Source organism: Astyanax mexicanus, chromosome 18, assembly GCF_023375975.1.
Source record: "Astyanax mexicanus isolate ESR-SI-001 chromosome 18, AstMex3_surface, whole genome shotgun sequence".
NCBI lineage: Eukaryota > Metazoa > Chordata > Actinopteri > Characiformes > Acestrorhamphidae > Astyanax > Astyanax mexicanus.
In genome coordinates, this window is record NC_064425.1 from 23,135,839 (window position 1) to 23,149,937 (window position 14,099).

Sequence of the window (14,099 nt, forward strand, 5' to 3'; positions counted from 1 at the left end):
AGCGCCTCAGGTATTCCTCGTCTTATTCCAGTCTGCAGAAGATGAGGAAATTACTGACTAGCTTCTGAGGTTAACCAGAGTTCACCAAATCACAATAATAATAAAAAAAAAAAAACCCACGGCAGAGTGCGGGAACATATTGCTCTCCATGGAAACCTGTGGCCCAATTAGATCTCTTCACTGCCTCGCAGCTTTACTGAGTCTGGACGATGTGTGCATCCTTCTGCTCCAACACATTAGCACCTGCTCTGTGGCCGCCAGTCGGTGGGGCTCAGACACAGGCCAAACACTGAGCCTGTGTTTAACCCTTATGAATTTATAGATGTTGATTTTATTGTTTTCAGAATCAGAATCGCTTTATTTCGCCAAGGATGTTACACATACAGGGAATTTGGCTTGGTGAGAGGTGTAACAGTTACACTATGAAAGAAGGTACAAAAAACAATAAATGGAATAAGAACATAGTTAAAAGTAACAAAGGAATAAAGAGCACTGAAGAGATAAATGAAATGAAATAAAAAAAAACATTATAGTATCCAAAAAATAGGTTTATGTTAAATATTGTTTAAAGAAATAAGCAAAGTGCATGTGAGCGAATTGTGAATCCAGTCAGAACAGTTTAGTGAGTCAGGTTTGGAGACTAAGAGGTGTCCACTCTGGTTAAGGAGTGCTACAGCTCTGGGGAAGAAGCTGTTAGTGTGTCATGTTGTGCTCTCCTGAAGATGTGTGTAGATCTCCTGAAGATCTAATGTAATAACAGAATCAGTGTAATTTCTAAATCAACTAAACAATAAGACATGTTAATCTTTAAAGGGGACATATTATGCAATACTTTTTCTGTCTGCTGGTTTTACATGCATCGTGCTGTCCATGGCAAGTCAGCAGATGAGAGAGATGTAAGTTCTTTTAAATGAAGAGTTTAGTGTTTTTACTGCAGTTTAGCATTGACTAACTTATTGGTGTTTTGTCATTTACCACAAGCTAACGGTAGCGTGTTGAAAATACTTAGTGTATACATGTCATGGCCATTAATAGCTTATTTGCACAGAAGTGACAGAACCCTTAAACGGGACTGAAACAGGCATGAATAGTGCTGGTGAGATTTCTTCATATGAGTGTGATTTTGTGCAAAGAACTTCATGAACATGTTGTTCTCGATCAATCTCGTCCAAGGCTATACAACCCCATTAGAGCCAGTGTAGGAATCCACTCAACTTGCTGTGCAAGAAGCAGAGTAAAGACTTTTAACAACACCACTAACTGGATACCCCTCTTGAAAGTATACATTGCTCAGCCCAGTGCAGTACATTTCCATATCCTTATCATAAAGCTTTCCATAAAGAAATTTCACAATTATACTGCAGCAACAAAAAAATGTGACAGTTTTGTTTGTCTCAAACATTCAGTGGAAACGTAAAAAAAAATCTGTAAACTTTTTAGTCTATTTTGTAAACTACGGTAACTTACCATGATATTTTTAGAAAGTAACAAAATAAATAATGTGAGAAAATAATCTACCATAAAACTAAAGTGCAGGATAATAAGTGCATGCATATACATACAGTAAACACAGTGAACCTGGGTGTTATGGTTGATGACCAGCTCTCCTTCACGTACCATGTGGCCTCGGTTGCTCGATCCTGCCGCTTCGCGCTTTATAACATCAGGAAAATTAGACAATTTCTGACGCAACAGGCCACCCAACTCCTGGTACAAGCAGTCGTCATCTCACGCCTCGACTACTGCAATGCCCTGCTAACTGGCCTCCCGGCCTGCGTAGTAAAACCACTCCAAATGATCCAGAATGCAGCAGCACGTCTGGTCTTCAACCAACCAAAACGGGCACATGTCACCCCGCTGCTCATTGAGCTCCACTGGCTACCAGTTGATGCTCGCATCAAATTCAAAACTCTTACAATCGCCTACAAGGTGATGACAGAACAGGCTCCTTCCTACCTGCACTCACTCCTGAAGGCTTACGCCAATGGTGGAACAAACTACCTTCTACTACCAGATCAGGAGAATCTCTCGCTATCTTTAAGAAACTCCTGAAGACAGAGCTCTTCAAAGAGCACTTACTCTCCTAACACCTCTAACACACTAACTACTTCTAACCCCATTTCCTTCTTCCCCTCCTTCACTTCTCTATCCCTTTATTTCCCTTCGACCTCCTTTAAGCCCTATCTAAAAATGGGTTATCTAAATTCCTATTACTTTGTACTTCATTATTGTAAGTTGCTTTGGACAAAAGCGTCTGCCAAATGAAATGTAATGTAATGTAATGTAAAAAACATAAGCAATAATACATAAATAAAATGTATACTATATGTATAATGTGTATGATACGATATGGAACATTATTAGTATGCACTTAAAATCTCATCATTTTACAAAAAAATGACAAAATCTTTATCCATATGTGAAATTGACTGACAAAAAACATAAATAAAATTCCACTCCTCAGCGACCCACAGGAGTTCAGCTAGGGCTGGACCACACTGCAGAACATGTGTGTCTGCGTGCTCAGAGACGCACACATATATCTGTTCCCTGGTCAGCGGCAGGAGCTCGCAAGGCGACGTGCCGAGACGAGCCGCATCCGTCATATCGGCCGGCTCTTGCGGCCGCCTCTGGAGCTCGCAAATAAACGGTTGTCAAACACAAACTGCTGCACCATCACGGCTTTGCAGGCACGCGGCGGCTTGTGTTTACTGCTGACTTCTTGCTTTTTTTTTTCCCCCTCCTTTGTGCGCTCGCTAAACAAATGAAGGCAAATTGCGCGCTCAATTTGGAACAGACTTGTCTAGGCTGCAATTTCCGCAGCACTTGCTTTGAAAGATAGCACCCCTTAAGTGCCAAAGAATGGGGTTTCACATGGTACGGACCACTGGGAGGAGTATCTATCGACTTGGTGCAGCTGAACAGCAAGCGAAGTGTGAACGTAACCATTCGTATACAAACTGGCAGCTGTTCCTTATAATATGAATCTTGCTACATATTGTAGCTTACAGAGGTTGGACAATGAAACTGTCGTTTTGAAACACCTGTTATTTTATTGTGGCAGGATTCATGGCTAAATTGGAGCAGCCTGGTGGCCAATCTTCATTAATTGCACATTGCACCAGTAAGAGCAAAGTGTGAAGGTTCAATTAGCAGGGTATGTGATGGGCAGTGCTGCACCACTGGCCACCAGCAGGGGAGCTGGGCAACAGAGGGGAAAAAGAAGTGGCATTGGGTCCCGAAACTCCAAGTCCCAGAATCCCCAGCGGTGATCAGTGGCAACCAGCGACACCTGTGCAGCACTCTATATAAAGCCCAGTCAAACCACTCATTCTCGTCGCACCTTTAAAGAGGGGTGACCGGTAACAGAGGGTGTAAGAAAATAAAATAAAAGAAAGAAAGAAAGAAAGACAGAAGAAAATAAAAGAAAGAAAGAAGAAAAGAAAAGAAAAGAAAAGAAAGTTTCACAAAAAAAAAAAAAAAAAAAAAAAGATCTCAAAAGAAAGTAAAAGTAGAGGTCTGAGCTGTGCTCAGTCCGTTTTGAGTTTGATTGTGTTTTGGTTTGAGTTATTTGAAGCTAAAAAGCTGTGTTTCAGTTGTACATGCCATTTTGTGGCATTTCCTTTGTTCTGTTTCCCGCCTTTTTTTGTGCACCTCTTCAGGGTTTTGTTTTCCACCTATTTTCCAGTTTCCTCTGTGGAAAACCAAACCAAGTTCCACAAGCACACCCTTTTGACACAAACAATATTAAAACATATTTATAAATATCAGAAACAATCGAGTAATCAAGTAATTATAAATATACCTAAGCAAACATATATGACTGAAGATATAAATTATTACATACATCCCAAAACAAACAACCATTTTGCTCTGCACTTGGATCCAACACCACCCTATCCCGTAACAGGGTATGAGCACAGTTTTGCTTAAAATATTGCAATGCACACAACATTATGGGTGACATACCAGTAGGGCTGGACCCGAATATTCGGGTATTCGTTCGTTGAGTAGGTATTCGGTTTTTAATTTTGGTATTCGGATATTCGTTTTTTTTCTCCTTTCCAGAGTTCCACCTCACTCTAACCACTTCTGTTTTAGCGGGTCCCGTCAGAATATCTTGCGCGCGGGACAGAACTGAACTGTTATTGGCTGGAGCGGGAGTTTAATCCAGACGATGCGGGAGCAAGAAAACTGTAATAATTGTAAAAAAAAAAAAAACCTAAAGAAAACTCTCAACGCGCAGGATGGACCGACACACACGCACACACCGATGGTGTTTGGACTGGGGTAAGGAACGGGACCGCACTATTCAGCGCTGCTGTTTTAATAAATATATAAGTAAATTTGAAGCATTAAATGTAGTTTATTTAATTTATATTAGGAACGTGGGGCGGGAGCGGCAGAAATGTGTATGTGGGGGGCGGGCGCGGGATTAAAAGAAGCAATTTTTTTGCGGCGCGGTAACGAGACAGAAACGCGGGAGCGTGGAAGAGTGGGTTTAAAAATCAGTCTCGCGCAGACCTCTATTATACATGATTAAAAAAAAATGCAGGCTCTTCGAAACTGATTTATATAATAAAACGTAAGGGGTAATGTGGCAACAGTAGGGGCTAAATCGGTTACAAAAGCCTGGCCTACAAAAATGATGTCTGAACGAATTTCCTCTTATCTAATATAATTTAAAATGGTTTAAAAATATAAAATAATTTCTAAGCAAACGAAATATTTAATATTGAGCTTATAGCCCAAGTGCAAAAATACAAAATCAGTAATACGGCTATGCCCTGCACAATGCTTAAACCGAAATAGACCAAGTACAATAACGTCATTAACAATGACTTTCCTCTACTCTAATATAATTTAACATGGTTTAAAAATATAAAATAATTTCTAAACAAACGAAATATTTAATATTGAGCTTATAGCCCAAGTGCAAAAATACAAAATCAGTAATATGCCCTGCACAATCCTTTAACCGAAATAGACCAAGTACAGTTTACAATGACTGTCCTCTAATATAATTAACAATGTTTAAGAATATAAAATACTTCCTGAACAAACGTTTTTTTTTTGTTTGTTTTTTTAAGCAAATAGCCTAAGTGTGAAAACACAAACAGCAATTTACTGGGCTGGCTTGCGCAGCGGAGAAACCGTGCAGCAGCCTCCTAGCCTGCTTACGCAGCGGATAAGCCGCGGTGTGGGGCAGCAGAAATTCCGGGATGAAAACACAAAGAAATCTGGGCTAAAAACACAGAAAAATATGGGGTGAAAACACAAAAATATGGGGGATAAAAACACCAAAAATCCGGGGTGAATATGTCTCGTCGGTCAGAGCAAATTGAACATTTTTCAGTGGATTAAAGGGGCCGTGATTTGCTTTTTTTTAATTTATTTTTTTACCTCTTTTTTTAAAAACGAATATTCGAATATTCGCTTCGAATCAGTGCCGAATATCCGGAGCTCAAAAAACGCTATTCGGGCCAGCCCTACATACCAGAGTTCAAAAGAGGACAAATTGTTGGTGCACGTCTTGCTGGCGCATCTGTAACCAAGACAGCAAGTCTTTGTGATGTATCAAGAGCCACGGTATCCAGGGTAATGTCAGCATACCACCAAGAAGGATGAACCACATCCAACAGGATTAACTGTGGACGCAAGAGGAAGCTGTCTGAAAGGGATGTTCGGGTGCTAACCCAGATTTTATCCAAAAAAACATAAAACCACAACACAAAAACCTTGATAATCTTCTGATGTCAGCACAGCACAAGGTCAATGATGCATATGTTTGATGGGCAGAACTGGGACAGAGTTGTGGGCAGCCAAGGCTGACTGATACACAAAGACTATTCTGTCTGTGCTGAATCGGGTTCCTACAACCCTGGCAACTACAACCCTGCAGAATGTAATGTGGCACAAGTCTCTGTGTCCATGCAAATCCTTGTAGACCTTCAAAAGTACCTTCAGTGGAAAGGCAGGAGCAAAGGAAGGCGGGTTCCTGGTTCAATGAGTCTCTAACCACTCTAATTTGTTTAATTGGTTGAATATGTTTGTGCCATTAACCATTAAGTGTAATACACTGGGAAAACAAGTGAAATCTGTGGTGGCATCATCTTACCTAGAATACCCAAAGTATCTGTTAGCAACCATCTTTCTTGTAGAGTTGACACCCTAAGAACCAACATCATTTTAAACATTTACTAAACCGTGTTCCATGTTATTATGCAAGTGATATTTTTCTCAGATTTTCCTATATGGTCAACAAAAGTCATGATCTTTTAAGTGTAATTTTTTTTAAAAACAATTCTCTCAATACAAAAAAACAGTATTAACAAAAACTCAAAATGCCCTGTTTCACATTACTAAGCAGGCCACAGGTTTCAAGCAATATGGGGAAGAAAAATAATCTAGTGAAATAGTGCAAGGTATGAAAACATTAGATATTTCACAAAAACGAAAGTGTGATCAAAGAGGTTTGTGGCTGATTCAGAGCACAGAAGGGTTTGTGCAGATAAAGGCAAAATGAGGAAGATTTCTGCCAGACAAATTCATTGGATTAAGATTACAATTACACTGCCATTACAATCCAGTCTCTCCTGACCTCAACCCTATAGAGAACCTTTGGAGTACCATCAAGCAAAAGATCTATGAGGGTGGAAGGCAGTTTACATCAAAACAGCAGCTCTGGGAGGTTATTCTGACATCCTGCAAATAAATTCAAGCAGAAACACAAGTTAAATGAATCCAAGAATTGTGAAAGTGATATCAAAGAAGGGGTTCTATGTTAACGAGTAACTTGTCCTGTTAAGATGTTTTTGATTGAAATAGCTTTATTTTAGTAAATGACCACATAATACTGCAAATTGCAAAAATGACTATTTGCATTTCTTTACAACCTATAATTTTTTTAAAATTTTATAAAATGTTTTGAAATTCATTCTTAATTGATAATTTAGGAAAATCTGTGGAAAAATGTCACTTGTAAACAAATTTGGTGGTTAAAAATTATAGTGGTTATACAAATTACAGAGCATTTTGTATAAATACAATGTGTTCACTAGAACAAAATACATATATGTATAGGCAAGCCTGTTCACTTAGCTACCAGACTGGTGAAAAACTAAAACACATGTTTCTAATCACTGATAAAATCCAATAAAAAAAAAAAAACTTTAATGAATGGTTTGCTGCATTTGAATCAGTAATGTTAAAAAAAAAAAAAAAAAAGCTTTTTCTGGCTACTGTGCTCACGCAGATGGGTATCACTGGGTATTGCTGACCCTCCTCCGCTCACAGTGTACCCAACAAGCTGACTGTCTCTTTTAGTTGAAGACCTAAACATTATCAATAAATAGAAGCCATGATGAGCATCATAAAAACACAGTCAACACACAGTTTATTGTAATTTGTGGGTAGTAAAAACACTTTTAGATCTATATTGGTATCAGAATACTAACTTTAGCGTTAGCCTTGATACTTATCTTAAAATTTTAAATCAGTAACATCGCTGATATATGGTGAACTGAGGCTTGGAACCTGTTTGGCTCTGACTGTACTAAATGCTTCTCCTTGCTCCACGTATGACCACTAATCACTCTGGCCAGAGAGTGTACCCTGCTGCTGTATCTATTATTAAGCACCGTTGGGGAGATAGCAAAGTGCTTGACTCATCCATGTGACCTTGTTGATTTTGCTGATAAGGCTCATAGCGATTAGCCTCCACTTTCTTCCTTTCCAGTGAAAAAATGTGGCCAGATCCAGATCCTTGGGGTTTTAGGACTTTTTTTTTTAAGTAGCTATAGAATTCCTCACAGCCTTGTCCTTTATGGAAACTTTATGTTAAAGATAGAAATGGCTACTGACTGCACTAGACTGAGTTATGTGCACTCTCAACAGGGGTATCCAGTTATTGAGGTGAAAGTCTTTATTCTGCTTCCTGCACAACATGCTGAGTGGATTTCTACACTGGATTTAATAGGGTTGTGTAGCCTTGCATAATGTTCATATTAAGGTCTAGCAGTTGAATATGGAACTGTAGCTTCCAACTCACAAGATATGGATTATATGATCTGATCAGCTCTTGTGATTTTTAGCCTAAATATGTGATCAACAATCACTAATTAGCGATAATTAATCTGATCCCGACACACAGTCTGTCTATCTTTCTCTCTCTAATTGAGGGGAGGAAATATATGTTTTTGTTATCACATTACAAATTGTTCAATTACCGTATTTTTCACACTATAAGGTGCACTTAAAATACTTTAATTTTCCCAGAAATCATCAGTGCGCCTTTTAATCTGTTGCGCCTTGTGTATGAATTTTATCAGTCATCTTGTAAGGAGCAGTAAAGCCACTCTGCTGAAGTTTAGTGTTATACAGGAGTTTAAACAGTTTAGTTCTCCAGCAGTGTTAGCATTAGCTGCTAACTAAGCTAGCCATCCACAGGTGAGTTTTATCGGCCTGTAGCCTGCTGCTAACCCTGGCTAGCACTGTTGGAGCAGCATTAGCATTACTGTTAGCCGCTAATGCTCCAGCTTTAGTGGAAATCTGGAAATCTAAGTTTACTGTAAATAAACGGATGCGCTTTACTCACCAAAATAAACAGTTTTGGGAGAGAAATCTGTGTAGATTAACATCCAGTGTTTGTTTGACTTTTCTGACTCATTTTTTTAAATGACAGTTTTGTTTACTTAACTTAGCTTAGCTTTACATGTCTCGCTACCCAGCGATGAGACCTCCTGAATTAGTAGGAAAACATGGCGACACCCCTGTGAAAAATATGGTGTATATATAGTGATGAGTGGAAATTTGGTCTTGTTATCACTTCCAGTTCAAGTCCAGTTTGTTGTCTTCAGTTGTCTCAAGTGTCTTGATATCTTTCTTTTGCCATATCGCCCACCCTTACAGTCACACGTTCGTCTTGGTCTATGCCCGTAGGTGTGTGTGTGGGTTTAAAGAAGTCATGCATACAGTACTTTACATCAGAGATATGCTAATAAAACACCACGGTGTGAATGCTTAAGAGTGTAGTGGAGGAAGTGATAGCCTCCCTTCCCAGTGCTAATCAGAATCTCCTGTTAGAGCAGCTTTAAATCAATAATCTGCTTAGTGCCAGAGCAGCCGGCTGCTGCGTGTGATTTGCCGCCGCGCCAACTATTTCGAGCTTACTTGAGTCTGGGTTATGACTAATGATTGAAGGAGGAACGTTCCCAAACATGCAGACATTGCTAATAATAAATGAAAGACAGTGTAGGAGGAAGAAGTTAAAAGTATGCTAATAATGAGTGGCGTGTATTTGAAGACTTTTCCGGCATTGAAATAAATAATGAGCAATCTATTCAGTATTTCTGGTGTGAAAATCACTTTTATTCACTTTGATTTATTTTGATTCTTTGTGGATATTTTGGCTTTTCAGAAACATAATCTGGTATATTGAGATCCAGTGCCCTGAACCAACATGATATCACATAGAACTGTACATATAATTTACAGCAACTGAGCCGATTCTCAGTTGTGAGTCGATGCTTAGAGGAGTTGTCTGTGGTCATGTTTCCAAGAGGTCACGTTTCTAGATGACACCAAATGGCTAATGTGGTGTCATTTCAGCTCTCTCTGACCCCCACATCCCTGATCCAGCTCATCAGGTCATTATTAACCCTTTATAAGCTGGATCATGGCTTCTGAACATCTGAGAAAATTTAACAATTAGTTAAGTAACACGTACTCTATAGCGCTGAACTTTCAATTAATAGTCATATATCGCCACTGTTGGATAAAATCTTTAAAACCATAACTTTACAGGAGATTTTTTTTTTCTATCAGTGTAAGCCAATGTAAAAAAATTTGTTCAGTCTATTTAACATCAAACTTTGAGACAATGTGAAGAGCTGTCAGATTTACATTAACATTGAGAAGTCAAGAACATTAAAAATGGAGATACTAGTTTTTTTGTCCAAAAGTGATGATAAGTATACTCCTCATAAAAAAAATTGTTGGGGGGTGCCGAATAGTCCAGAGGCCTAAACTACTGCTACTATGATCAGGAGATGAGGAGCTAAGGTGTATTCAGGTAGATGTCTTGTGTACTGCTATCTTGGCAAGGGAAAACACAGGTGAGCCACTGACTGAAAGATACCTAGACAATAGTCAACAGTCAGAGGTTCATTGCTATCTTGGCAACGCAGGTGTGCTGAACAGTTTCCTCAACTGAGAAGTGCTGGACACATCCAGGTAGCTGCGCCATTGAAATAGCAATACATCAAAGTCAGGGTGCACCTGGCTTTTAAAGGAAATGACAAGTGACACACTGATTGGTTAATTCCACGTTGGGAACAACATTGCAATCCCAGACTTCCTTCTGGGTGCAGCTATGATGGTAAGTGCAATTGGTGGTAAATCTGTGTAAATGAGTGCATCAATCAGGCTCTGTTTCTTACTGTTATAGAGACCAATTGGAGGCTTAAAATGTTCCACTAGAATCTGATTTGCCAAGTAATCATTGCCGAATTAAAGAGATGTTTTGAGTCAGTGGATTTTTTAATCAAGGGGTAATCAAATAATCATGACAGTCAGTCCTAGATTAATGCAGCCACACTGGCTATAAGGCAGAGCTACGTAACTCATTTAGCAGATGTAGTAAGTCAGGAAAAGCGAAGAGAAGGAAAAGCAGGGACTGGTTCATCTGAGGTATTGCTGTACGCTTAAATGCTGTGATCTAGGTTTATTATAGAACTGCATTGAAATACCGTCCAGGAATTACACCAAAGATCTGCGTTGTATCCTCCTCACTCATGACTCTGCTATATTGATTCACTGTCCTGGTTAAATTTAGCTTCCAGCGCGGACTCTGGAGTCAGAACGCACGGACGTTCTACACAGACAAATTCCCCTTCAGATGTTTTCCGTGCATTGTAATGCTTCCCCTTTCCTATTGATTGGTGCCCAATAAACACCAGTAATATTTCATTGTGAGCGGGCAAGCTCACGGTGGAGAGGAGAGGCGGAAGAAAGACAAATGTCTCCTTCACAGAAGACTTGATTCTGATTATCTGGCTCCCTGCGAAGCAACACGGCGGAGCTACAGTAAGCGGCGGGGAGGCTCGGGAGGAAGCAGGCAAACAATGAGGCGCGGAGCGGGCCACGGAAAGAGGCGTTGGCAGGCGATGGATAGGCACTGGAGGCAGGCAGACAGACTGATAAGGAGAGACGGAGTGAGATGGCAGTCTCTTAGCCTCGCTCACGCTGCTCTGCTTGATTAATCCCTCCCCAGCTACAAACACACACACTCACACACATGCGCATGTTTGTATTCCTATCTATGCAGGGTTTCCCACTGACCTCTGCAGAAACTCATTTCGTGCTAGGAAGGTAGGAAGGTACCAATTTCATTATTTTAACTTAACGCAAGTCATTCGAGAGTTTGGTCTCACTCACTCTAAAGCCTTCAATAGAGCAGCACTCTTAGCAGCTGGTATACTGTAGATAAGATTAGCTTTAGCTGTGAAAGAGCGATACCTGTAACCTTACCTCAACATGTCTCTTTGGTGGAATAACCTGTTTTTTAATCACACTTCTCCACCAGTCTTACACACTGCTTTTGGCTAACTTTGTGAAACTCCTGGTGCAAAAATTCAAGCAGTATAGATTGGTTTGTGATCATTCAACTTTCTTTTGAATATTATGTCTCATTTTTTCCAGAGCTGTAATTGAGATAAAGAAAGGAAAAGAGATGTTAGGTCTAAATCCCGCCCACAGAACTTACGGATAGGACTAGTGAGCTTGCTCTGTTATTCCAAACATTCAAACAAAGCAATCCAGACTGTTCTAATACAGAGTTCCCCAATGGTGGAACAAACTACCTTCCACTACCAGATCAAGAGTGACAGAGCTCTTCAAAGAGCACTAACTCTCCTAACACCTCTAACAAATTAACTACTTATAACTACAATCCCTGCTCTCCCCCTTTTTCTCTTCTATCCCACCATTCCCCTTTAGCCTGCTTTATGCCTTTGAATTTCTGTTTTCTATTGCTCATATACATTATAATTTGTAAGTTGCTTTGGATAAAATCGTCCGCTAAATGCAATGTAATATAATGTAATGTTATCATGAAGCAACAAGCTTCTCTTTCCTCCAATGTGTCTGTAAACTGCATTTTTTTGTTGTTTTTCTGGATGAAAAAATCTGTATAAAAGTCACAAACTGTATACAAATAACAAAAAAGATGGCTACCACCCAACCCTACCCTAGGTATCAACATGTTGATGTTTTCCACCATCCAAAAGACATTTTGTTCCTTTATACCCTTTATAGTTATACCCTTATACCCCCTGAGCGGGTCAACCTGAGTAGGATGGTTTCCCCGGACTGAGTCTTGGTTCCTTCCAAGGTTTCTTCCTCTTAAAGGGAGTTTTTCCTTGACACTGTGTCACCATAAAATTGGCATCTCTGTGGTGCTGCTCATAAGAGGCGTGGACCTGTTTTTCTCTGTAAAGCTGCTTTGAGACAACCTTTGTTGTAAAAAGCGCTATATAAATAAAATTGAATTGACTTAAATTGAATATAGTATACAGCCACATACATCCAATCTGGTCCATATGTGTGTGTTTAGGAGTAAGAGGACCTGTACCAGCAGCTGTGGCAAGTCTTCGTTTAACTGTGTTCGTTCACAGCTGTGCCTAGAAAAAAGGAAAAACAGTTTTATATATAAGACAGGAAAAATCTGTAGGAGTTCACGCACGCGTGAAAGATGGTTGTGCTTATGTGAGGAGGAAGGTAGCACACGCTTGTAATTCGCTGCACATTGTTTATGTACTCGCCAGCTTGTGTCTCATTTGTGTGCATTGCCCCGTAGTGCGGTTCAATCCGCATTAAGTCAGCTAACGTGATGGCGATGGGGTTTTCTTAATATAAGCATAAGTTGTGCTTATTGATTACTCTGCATTCAGGCTGGAGACCTGTTTACGCGTTACGCATCCTTTGTGTTGCTGCCTTCGTGTACGTGCATACAGCAATCACGCACAAAGGCAGATAAACAGCAGGATTTGTGGTCTTTTTTTTCAAACCGGGATGGCAGTCTGAAAAGCCTCAAACGCAAACTGTAATGATTTATGGCTCCATCCAGGGTAACAAAACAGTAAAATTACAGCAGTTATGAGTTCCACCAGTACTGTGTGCTGCTGATAAGTTGTAAATCCATTTGACATGTTTTTTTTTTTTTTCTCCTGAAGACGGACCCATATAACTTTGGCTCAGAAAACCTTGACAATTTTAGAGCATAATGGCTCGCTGTTGCTTCTCTGCCATCATAATTTCTAGCTTAATGTCTGTATCTTGTTTACTAAGTATGTGATCAGACAACTCCCAGACAGATCCATATTTGGATATTTTATAGATGAAAAATAGGAGGTTGTTTGTTGTTTTAAAAGTTGTTTCTGATGAATTTTGCCATTGTAAATGGCAAATAGGTCGGTCAGTTGACATCCCTTCAAAAGTAAAAAAAGAAGGAGGAAAAAGGTTACCAGCACATTCAACCAGTGTTAAAGACTAGCTGTAACTATTCTGGACAGCCAGTCTTAGCAGCGAGTTGCGTTCCCACAGTACCTCCTCTTTTAGGGTGATTCCTGGCGGTCTGAAAATCGTCTCCCATGTTCAACAGTCTTTTTTCAGAGTTCCAGTTTCAGGCCTCGCAATGCATTCTCAGTGGTTGCTGGGAGAGTTTGCACTAGAGTGCTTGCGTAACATGAATCCTGGATGGGTTGGGTTTTCCACTGCTGAGCACTGGAAGTCTGGTTGCTTTGGTTATGCTGCGGTACATTGTTGTACGGTTACGTTTTCTTTTTCCAGGAAGCGTCTTGTAATAATTATGTAAATAAGAATGTAAATACCTGAACTGAACCTACATGAATGAGTGCATGACAAGTTCAAGAACTTTTTTAATTACTGTGTATAATCACATTCTTTTTTAACTCGATCAGGGTTCGCACGGTCATGAAAAACCTTGAAAAGTCGTGGAATTTGAAAATAGCAATTTCCAGAAAAAAATACACAAAGTATTGGAAAAGTCATGGAAATTTGCTCTAAATATTTGTGTTTGA

The 14,099-nt window shown here is 39.7% G+C and overlaps 2 protein-coding genes across 7 annotated transcripts in view; one reads left to right on the forward strand and one right to left on the reverse strand.

Annotated features, from left to right (window-relative positions):
* Positions 1-14,099, forward strand: part of cadm2b (cell adhesion molecule 2b) — a 321,622-nt gene that overhangs the window by 86,695 nt on the left and 220,828 nt on the right. The window lies entirely within an intron of this gene.
* The window catches only part of bach1a (BTB and CNC homology 1, basic leucine zipper transcription factor 1 a), a 251,933-nt gene continuing 246,112 nt past the window's right edge, over positions 8,279-14,099 (reverse strand). Inside the window, exon 6 of the transcript XR_007425357.1 lies at positions 8,279-8,309. The gene's annotated coding sequence lies outside the window, so the exon portion shown is untranslated. The remainder of the gene's footprint in view (positions 8,310-14,099) is intronic.